Here is a 10,921-nt window from a genome sequence, read left to right as displayed (position 1 = left end):
TTCCTTTAGGCCCTCCTATCCACTGATGCTCAAAGCCTTGGGATCCTTTTTATTTACCCTTGCCTTTTGGTTTTAAGGGTTATTGGCTTTTTGCTCTAGCCTCTTGGTTTTAAGAGCTTTTGGCTTTTTCTGCTTGCTTTTTCTTTTTTTTTCTTTCTATTTTTTCGCTATTTTTTTTTTCTGCAAGCTTTGTTCTTTGCTGCTTTTTCTTGCTTCAAGAATCATTTTTATGATTTTTCAGATTATCAAATAACATGTCTCCTTATCATCATTCTTTCAAGAGCCAACATATTTAACATTCTTAAACAACAACTTCAAAAGACATATGCACTGTTCAAGGATTCATTCAGAAAACAAAAAGTATTGTCACCACATCAATATAATTAAACTAAGTTCAAGGATAAATTCGAAACTCATGTACTTCTTGTTCTTTTGAATTAAAACAGTTTTCATTTAAGAGAGGTGATGGGTTCATAGGACATTCATAACTTTAAGACATAGTTACTAACTATTAATGATCATGTAATAAGACACAAACATGGATAAGCACTTATCATTAAGAAAACGAAAAACAGAAAATAAGAACAAGGAATGAGTCCACCTTAGTGATGGTGGCGTTTCCTTCTTGAGGAACCAATGATGTCCTTGAGCTCTTCTATGTCTCTTCCTTGTCATTGTTGCTCCTCCCTCATTGCTTTTTGATCTTCTCTTATTTCATGAAGGATGATGGAGTGCTCTTGATGTTCCACCCTTAATTGTCCCATGTTGGAACTTAATTCTCCTAGGGAGGTGTTGATTTGCTCCCAATAGTTTTGTGGAGGAAAATGCATTTGAGGCATCTCCGGGATCTCATGGTGATGAGCTTCATGTGTCTTTTGAGACCCATGAATGGGCTCTCTTGCTTGCTCCATCCTTTTCGTAGTGATGGGCTTCTCTTCCTCAATGGGGATGTCTCCTTCTATGAAAGCTCCTGCTGAGTAACATAGATGGCAAATAAGATGAGGAAAAGCTAGCCTTGCCCCAGGAGAGGGCTTTTCGGCTATTTTGTAGAGTTCAAGGGAGATGACTTCATGAACTTCTACTTCTTCTCCAATCATGATGCTATGGATCATGATGGCCCGATCCACAGTAACTTCAGATCGGTTGCTAGTGGGGATGATGGAGCGTTGGATGAATTCCAACCATCCTCTAGCCATAGGCTTGAGGTCTAGTCTTCTTAATTGAACCGGCTTGCCTTTGGAGTCAATCTTCCATTGAGCTCCTTCCACACATATGTCCATGAGGACTTGGTCCAACCTTTGATTAAAGTTGACCCTTCTAGTGTAGGGGCGTGCATCTCCTTGCATCATAGGCAAGTTAAACGCCAACCTCACATTTTCCGGATAAAAATCTAAGTATTTCCCCCGAACCATTGTAATATAATTCTTTGGGTTTGGGTTCTTACTTTGATCATGGTTCCTAGTGATCCATGCATTGGCATAGAACTCTTGAACCATTAGGATGCCGACTTGTTGGATGGGGTTTGTTAGAACTTCCCAACCTCTTCTTTGGATTTCATGTCGGATCTCCGGATACTCATTCTTCTTGAGCTTGAAAGGGACCTCGGGGATCACCTTCTTCTTGACCACAACGTCATAGAAGTGGTCTTGATGAGCTTTGGAGATGAATCTTTCCATCTCCCATGACTCGGAGGTGGAATCTTTTGTCTTCCCTTTCCCTTTTCTAGAGGATTCTCCGGTCTTGGGTGCCATCAATGGTAATGGAAAAACAAAAAGCTTATGTTTTTACCACACCAAACTTAGAATATTGCTCGCCCTCGAGCAAGAGAAGAAAGAATAGATGAAGAAGAAGAAGAAAATATGGAGGAGAGGGGGGAGGGGTGTATTCGGCCATAAAGGTGGGTTTTAGGTGGGAAATTGATTTTGAATTTTGAAGGTAGGTGGGGTTTATGAGGTACGTTTATGGGGAAGAGTGGATGGATGTGAATGGTGAAGTAGTTATAGGGAAGAGAGATTGAGGTGATTGGTGAGGAGTTTTGGGGAAGAGTGTTTATGGGATTGTGTGAAAGAGGGGTGAGAAGAAGTGAGTGGAGGTAGGTGGGGATCCTGTGGGGTCCACAGATCCTGAGGTGATCTTGTGGGGTCCACAGATCCTGAGGTGTTCAAGGATTTACAACCTTGCACCAAATTAGGCATGCAAAATGCCCTTGAACACAACTCTGGGCGTTCAGTGCCAGATTGGTGCTTGTTTTGGGCGTTGAACGCCCATTTGTTGCCCATTTCTGGCGTTGAACGCCAGAACCATGCTTGTTCTGAGCGTTCAGCGCCAGCTCTTCTCCAGGGTGCAATTCTGGCGTTCAAACGCCCAGATGCTGCCCATTTTGGGCATTCAGCGCCAGAACCATGCTTTGTTCTGGCGTTGAACGCCAGCCAGATGCTTCTTACTGGTGTTTAAATGCCAGTAAGGTCTTCCTCCAGGGTGTGATTTTTCTTCTGCTGTTTTTGATTCCGTTTTCAATTTTTATATTTATTTTGTGACTCCACATGATCATGAACCTAATAAAACATGAAAGAACAAGAAAAATAAAATTAGATAAATAAAAATTGGGTTGCCTCCCAACAAGCGCTTCTTTAATGTCAATAGCTTGACAGTGGGCTCTCATGGAGCCTCACAGATGTTCAGAGCATCGTTGAGACTTCCCAACACCAAACTTAGAGTTTGGATATGGGAGTTCAACACCAAACTTAGAGTTTGGTTGTGGCCTCCCAACACCAAACTTAGAGTTTGACTGTGGGGGGCTCTGGTTGACTCTGTTTTGAGAGAAGCTTACTGTGCCTCTTTTTCATGTTTACAGAAGGGTAACCTTGAGTTGTGAACACAAGGGAGTCCTCATTCAATTGAAGGACTAATTCACCTATGTCAACATCAATCACAGCTCTTGCTGTGGCTAGGAAAGGTCTTCCAAGGATGATGGATTCATCCTTATCCTTCCTAGTATCAAGGATTATGAAATCAGCAGGGATGTAAAGGCCTTCAACCTTTACTAACACGTCCTCCCCTTCCTCTCCAGGTTCGGCCGTGTTGACTATGTCAATGGCCTTGCACTCTCCTTTTGGATTTTCTTCTGTATTGCTTAGGAGAGTACTAGGAGGGATTTCAGTGTTCCTTTTACTCAGCTGGCCCACTTGTGTCTCTAAATTTCTAATGGAGGACCTTGCTTCATTCATGAAACTCATAGTGGCCTTAGATAGATCAGAGACTACGTTTGCTAAATTAGAGGTATTTTGTTCAGATTTCTCTATCTGTTGCTAAGTGGATGATGGAAATGGTGTATTATTGTTGGAATTAGGTGCAGTAAAGTCACCAAGCATCCTCCTTGCATTATTATTATTTTCGGCTGCCATCTCCTCTTCCTGTTCGAAAGTTTTTGAAAGGTGCTTGCTGGATTGTTGTAATTTAGCTTCTCTTAGTTTCCTCTTCAGAGTCCTTTCAGGTTCTGGATCTGCTTCAAGAAGAATATTCTTGTCCTTGCTCCTGCTCATATGAAGGAGAAGGGAACAGAAAAATAATAATAGGGATGTTGTGATGAGTAAATATATAGAAGGAGATGAGAGAGAAGGAGAATTTGCGAAAATTATTTTTGAAAAAGAGTTAGTGATTTTCGAAAATAGTTTTTGAAAAAGGTTAGTAATTTTCGAGAATTAAAATCAAAAATTAAAATAATTAGTTAATTAAAAAGAAATTTTGAAAAAGAGGGAACGAAGATATTTTCGAAAATTAGAGAGAGAGAGTTAGTTAGGTAGTTTTGAAAAAGATAAGAAACAAACAAAAAGTTAGTTAGTTAGTTGAAACAAATTTGAAAATCAATTTTGAAAAGATAAGAAGATAAGAAGTTAGAAAGGATATTTTAAAATCAAATTTTGAAAAAGATAAGATAAAGAGATATTTTTGAAAAAGATATGATTGAAATTAGTTTTGAAAAAGATTTGATTTTTAAAATCACAATTAATGACTTGATTCATAAGAAATCACAAGATATGATTCTAGAACCTAAAGTTTGAATCTTTCTTAACAAGCAAGTAACAAACTTGAAATTTTTGAATCAAAACATTAATTGATGATGTTATTTTCAAAAATATGATGTAAAATTAAGAAAAAGATTTTTGAAAAATATTTTTTTGAAATTTTCGAAAATAGATAAGAAAAATGAAAAAGATTTGATTTTTGAAAAAGATTTTGAAAAAGATAAGATTTTTAAATTGAAAATTTGATTTGACTCATAAAAACAACTAGATTTTAAAAATTTTTGAAAAAGTCAAATCTAATCTTCGAAATTTTAAGAGAGAAAAAGGGGAAGATATTTTTTTTTTTTTGAATTTTTATGATGAGAGAGAAAAACATGAAAATGATGCAATGCATGAAAATTTTTAGATCAAAACAATGAATGCATGCAAGAATCCTATGAATGTCAAGATGAACATGAAGAACTTATTTTTGAAAAAGTTTTAATGCAAAGAAAACATGCAAGACACCAAACTTAAAAATTTTTCATGTATAGACACTATGAATGCAAGAATGCATATGAAAAACAAGAAAAGACACAAAACATGAAAACATCAAGATCAAACAAGAAGACTTACCAAGAACAACTTGAAGATCATGAAGAACACTATGAATGCATGAATTTTTCGAAAAATGCAAGATGAATATGCAATTGACACCAAACTTTCAACTTGACTCAAGACTCAAACAAGAAACATGAAATATTTTTGATTTTTATGATTTTTTTATTTTTTTGGATTTTTGTATATTTTTTTCGAAAAAACATAAAGGAAAAAGAAAATAAGGATTTCAAAATTTTTTTAATATGAATTCCAGGAATCTTGTATTCTTAGTCTAAAGCTCCAATCCGAGGGTTAGGCATGGCTTAATAGCCAGCGAAGCTTTAGTATGTAACTCAGACATGCCACGGCTGACATTCTAATTAACTTGCCTCTATGCTGATGGTTAGAAGTCCTTATGTAAAAGAATTAGACATGGCTTTACAGCCAGCCAGGCTTCAACATGCTTCATGAAACTTTAGAATTCATTCTTAAAAATTCTGAAGAAAAATATATTTTTGAAAAGATTTATTTTTTTTTCGAAAATAGATGGGAAATTTTTGAAAGGTTTTTGAAAAATTTTTGAAAATAAAACAAAAAGAAAATTACCTAATCTGAGCAACAAGATGAACCGTCAGTTGTTCAAACTCGAACAATCCCCGGCAACGGCGCCAAAAACTATGTGCACAAAATTATGATCTCAGGCAACGGCGCCAGAAACTCTGTACGCACGTCTTAATAAATCATTTTTCATTCACAACTTCCATACAACTAACCAGCAAGTGCACTGGGTCGTCCAAGTAATAAACCTTACGTGAGTAAGGGTCGATCCCACGGAGATTGTTGGTATGAAGCAAGCTATGGTCACCTTGTAAATCTCAGTCAGGCGGATATCAAATAGTTATGGAGTTTTTGAATATTAATAATAAATAGAAAATAAGGATAGAAATACTTATGTAATTCATTGGTTAGAATTTCAGATAAGCGTATAGAGATGCATTCGTTCCTCTGAACCTCTGCTTTCCTGCTGTCTTCATCCAATCAGTCTTACTCCTTTCCATGGCTGGCTTTATGTAAGGACATCACCGTTGTCAATGGCTACTTTTTATCCTCTCTGGAAAATGGTCCGATGCGCTGTCACTGCATGGCTAATCGTCTGGAGGTATCACCCTTGTCAATGGCTGCATCCCATCCTCTTGTGAAAATGGTCCAAATGCCTAATCATCTGAGGTTCTCGATCATACTGGAATAGGATTCACCCTCCTTTTGCGTCTGTCATTACGCCCAGAACTCGCGAGTTTGAAGTTCGTCACAGTCATTCAATCCCAGAGTCCTACTCGGAATACCACAAACAAGGTTTAGACTTTCCGGACTCTCATGAATGCCGCCATCAATCTAGCTTATACCACGAAGATTCTGATTAAGAGATCCAAGAGATACTCATTCAATCCAAGGTGGAACGGAAGTGGTTGTCAGGCACGTGTTCGTAGGGGAATGATGATGATTGTCACGTTCATCACATTCAGGTTGAAGTGCGAATGAATATCTTAGAAGCGGAATAAGTTGAATTGAATAGAAAAACAGTAGTACTTTGCATGAATCTTTGAGGAACAGCAGAGCTCCACACCTTAATCTATGGAGTACAGAAACTCTACCGTATGAAAATACATAAGTGATAATGGTCCAGGCATGGCCGAATGGCCAGCCCCTATGAAAGTCTAAGATAGCATAAAACTGATCGAGGTCAGAATCCAACAGCATCAGCAGTCCTTCTTCTACCTCTGAATCTGATTTTTGCTCAAGTCCCTCAATTTCAGCCAGAAAATACCTGAAATCACAGAAAAACACACAAACTCATAGTAAAGTCCAGAAATGTGAATTTAACATAAAAACTAATGAAAACATCCCTAAAAGTAACTAAATTTGACTAAAAACATACTAAAAACAATGCCAAAAAGCGTATAAATTATCCGCTCATCACTCACTTATCCAAATTAAGCCTCCCCTTTTCAATTACCTTTGTTAACCACTTTGAGCCTTTAAATCCCATTTGTCCTATATTTTACCACGTTACTAACCTTAAGCTGAAAAACAGTTGTATATCCGAAATTGAATCTTTGGTTAGCTTAAGATAGAATTGTGTGTGCTAGTTAAGTATGGGAAATTGTGGGAACAAAAGTTGTTAAGGGAATGTGTCATGAGAATTTAATGGGAATTTGGATACCTACTCATGTGAAACTATAAGAATTAAAAATCTATGTGCATTAATAAGCTATATTTATTTTAATGTCAAAAAAAAATTTATATAAATAAATAAGGGGACAAAATTACCCCAATGTTAAATTCAGAATTCAAAGATCAATGCACATATGATAGAATCAAATATAAAGTTGATACATGAGTATGGATAGAAAAAGGGAATTCTGGGTAGCTAGGTATGAACTTTAAGATTACATTAAAAATATATAGGTTGGGTTGAAGCTTGGGTTAATCAAAGATTCAATTTATTAGCTCACTTGACCAAATGTATACCCATACCTGTACCTTAGCCCCATTACAACCTTGAAAAGACCTCATGATGTTTGCATTGGTATATTAACTGTTGTTGATTGGTTAGGAGAAGAACAAAAAGTTAGAAAGCATGATTAGAGAAGGATAGAGTGATTACCCTATACACTAGAGATTAGAGCGTACATACATTATCAGTGAGGGTTCAATGCTTGAATTTTCATGTTCCCTGCTTTCATGAGCTATCTTCTTGCACTTTTATCTGTTTTATTGTATAATGATAGAATTAGTAGAATTTGATTTGTAATTATTTTGAAGAGCTTATTTACTTTTGATCAAGTGGGCAAGAATCATATAGTTGCATTTATTTATATCTATATAGGCTTGCATTGCATTTCATGAGTTTCTACATGTTCATACTTATTTCCTTATCTCCTTCAATTAAGCATAAGGACATGTTAATGTTTAAGTGTGGGGAGGTTGATAAACCACTATTTTATGGTTTATATTGTGTTTAATTGTGTGGTTTTATCATGATCCTTACCCACTTATTCATTAAATTAGCATGAAATTATAATTCCTTCCTGAATTTATAACATGTTTGAAAACTGCTTCCTAGACACTTTAATTATGTATTTTTTATTCTCCTTTATTCCATTCGATGCCGTGATCTGTGTGTTGAGTGTTTCAGACTTTATAGGGCATGAATGAGTTAGAGATTGGAAAGGAAGCTAGAAAAATGGAAGGAACACAAGAATTTGAGGAGATAACCAGCGAGAAGTGACGCGGTCGCATGGCTCACGCGACCGCACGAAGGAGAGAAAATCATAGTGATGCGGCCGCATGGCTCACGCGGCCACACAGATTGGAAAAGCTCAAAGCGATGCGGTAGCGTGGACAACGCGAACGCGTGGCAAGGAAAAGCGCGAATGACGCGTCCGCATGGATGACGCGATCGCGTGACATGTGCGATCTGCATAATCTGCAGAATTCGCTGGGGGCGATTTTTGACCTTATTTCGACCCAGTTTTCGGTCCGGAACAGCAGACTAGAGGCAGAGAATATGCAGAAACAAAAGACAACATTCATTCTACGCAGTTTGGAGTTTTAGATCTAGTTTTACTCCTTTAGATTTTTCTCTCTAGGTTTTGAGAATTTTAATTTTTAATTGGTCTTAGCATTGGAACATTGAGAAGAGTTATTTCCTCATCAAGACTTCGTCATTCTAGTTCGTTCTCTTAACTTGGTTTTATTCTTCCATGTTCTTTGCTTTGTTCAATTTTGTCATTTGAATACATTCATGATTATTTAATACAAAGATTATTTCTTCCATTTTAATTTATTTTCCATTCCAATAATCATGTCTTCTTTTAATTCCCTTTCATGTGTTATGGATTTATTATTTACAATGAGTGAGTAGTTCCCTCACTTGATGGGGAGTTGATTGAAAGGAACTCTTGAGTTGGAAGGATTGAAAGAAAAATTGTAATTGGGTTAACTGTTGGATTGTTATCTAATCACTAACACCAATCCCTTTGAACTAAGTGGGTTGCAACTCGTGAACAGATCTAGCATTCCAACTCGTTTGACTTTCCTTTACCTAGTAAGGGATAACTAAATAGAACAACCATTAATTTATAAATTAATCTTGAAATCATCCCATCAATGATAGAAAATCCAACTAATCAACTCCCAGTCAAGGCCTTTATTCATATTATTTAAATTTTCTCAATTTAATTTTCCATCTACTTAACTCAACTTCTTGGAACATGTGATTAATAAAATAGCATACTTTTCTACAACTCGTTGGGAGACGACCTGGGACTCCAACTCCCAGTAATTTTTAATTTAAACTCTCTGTGACATATTTCTAAATTGATAGGCAGATTTTCGCTGAGTTAAGAACTATACTTGCAACGTAACTATTTTAATAATTTTTAATTCACCAACTTCTGTGCCTCATCACCCACCATCTTGGAGGTTGTCAAGAAGGAAGTGACCAGACTGCTAGAAGCTGATATTATCTATCCCATCTCAGATAGCGAATGGGTCAGCCCAGTACAAGTGGTGCCCAAGAAGTCTGGAGTCATAACAGTGAAGAATGAGCATGGAGAGCTCATAGCAATTAGAGTGCAGAATTCATGGAGAGTTTGCATTGATTACAAGCGCCTCAACCAAGCTACTCGCAAGGATCATTACCCTTTGCCATTTATTGATCAGATGCTTGATCGACTATCAGGTAAATCACAATACTTCTTTTTAGATGGTTATACAGGTTATTTTCAAATTCATATAGCTCCTAAAGATCAAGAGAATACTACTTTTACATGTCCCTTTTGAACGTATGCATACAAGAGGATGCCCTTTGGCTTATGTAATGCACCGGCTACTTTCGAAAGATGCATGATGAGTATTTTCTCCGATCTTATTGAGAGCTGTATGGAAGTTTTCATTGATGATTTTAGCGTATATGGTGATTCATTTAACCTTTGATTGGATAGTTTAGCTAGAGTATTAGACAGGTGTGTTAGTTCAAACCTTGTATTAAATTTTGAAAAATGTCACTTTATGGTAAAACAGGGTATTGTCCTAGGACATGTTGTTTCTAATACTGGTATTTTTGTAGATCCAGCAAAGGTAGATATAATTTCTAGTTTGCCTTACCCCTCCTCCGTGAGGGAAGTCTGTTCGTTCTTTGGCCATGCAGATTTCTACCGGAGATTTATCAAGGACTTCAGTAAGGTAGCATTGCCTTTATCCAGACTGCTGCAGAAGGATATTGAGTTCGAGCTGAGTGAGGATTTCATGGAAGCGTTTGATAAGCTGAAAATCGCCTTGACTCAAGTTCCAATTGTGAGAGGACCAGACTGGAGCTAGCCATTTGAGATTATATGTGACGCCTCCAACCATGCAGTAGGAGCGGCGCTAGCTAAGCGCGAAGGTAAGGATCCTTTCGTAATTGCTTATGCTTCTAAGACATTAGACGCTGCTCAGTCTAATTATACTACCACTGAAAAAGAGCTTCTGGCTATTGTTTTTGCTCTGGATAAATTCTGAGCTTACTTACTTGGTACTAAAGTGGTAGTCTACTCAGACCATGCAGCTCTAAAATATTTATTAGCTAAAAAAGAGTCCAAACAAAGGTTGATACGTTGGATATTGTTGTTGCGAGAATTTGATTTAGAAATCAAAGATAGGAGTGGTTCCCAGAATTTAGTGGCAGACCACTTGAGTCGCCTTGAGCACATTAAGGATGACTCCACTCCTATCAATGATGCTTTTCCATTAGATAACTTGCAGGCAATATCTGAAGTAGTTCCTTGTATGCGCCTATAGCTAATTATCTAGTTAGTCATACCTTCCCTCCCAATTTTACTAAGCATCAAAGGGACAAGCTGAAAAGCGAATCCAAATACTATATATGGGATGACCCATATTTATGGAGGTATGGTGCTGACCAGATAATTAGAAGGTGTGTGTCTCAATCAGAATTCCAATCCATTTTAGAGGCCTGCCACTCCTCTCAGAGTGGTGGACATTTTGGTCTTTAAAGAACAGCTAGAAAAATTTTAGACTGTGGATTCTGGTGGCCCACTCTTTTTAAAGATGCTGCTGCCTTCTGAAAATCTTGTCCCCATGCCAAAGGTTTAGTAATATATCCAAGAGGGATGAGATGCCCCAACAGCTTATGCTCTTCTGTGAAATTTTTTATGTTTGGGGTATTGACTTCATGGGTCCATTCCCAAACTCTAGTGGTTTTTTATATGTACTGTTAGCTGTAGATTATGTTTCTAAATGGGTGGAAGCAATTC

This window comes from Arachis ipaensis, chromosome B07 (assembly GCF_000816755.2).
Source record: "Arachis ipaensis cultivar K30076 chromosome B07, Araip1.1, whole genome shotgun sequence".
Taxonomy (NCBI): Eukaryota; Viridiplantae; Streptophyta; class Magnoliopsida; order Fabales; family Fabaceae; genus Arachis; species Arachis ipaensis.
The sequence above is the reverse complement of the archived record's forward strand: the minus strand, read 5'-3'. Positions refer to the sequence as shown.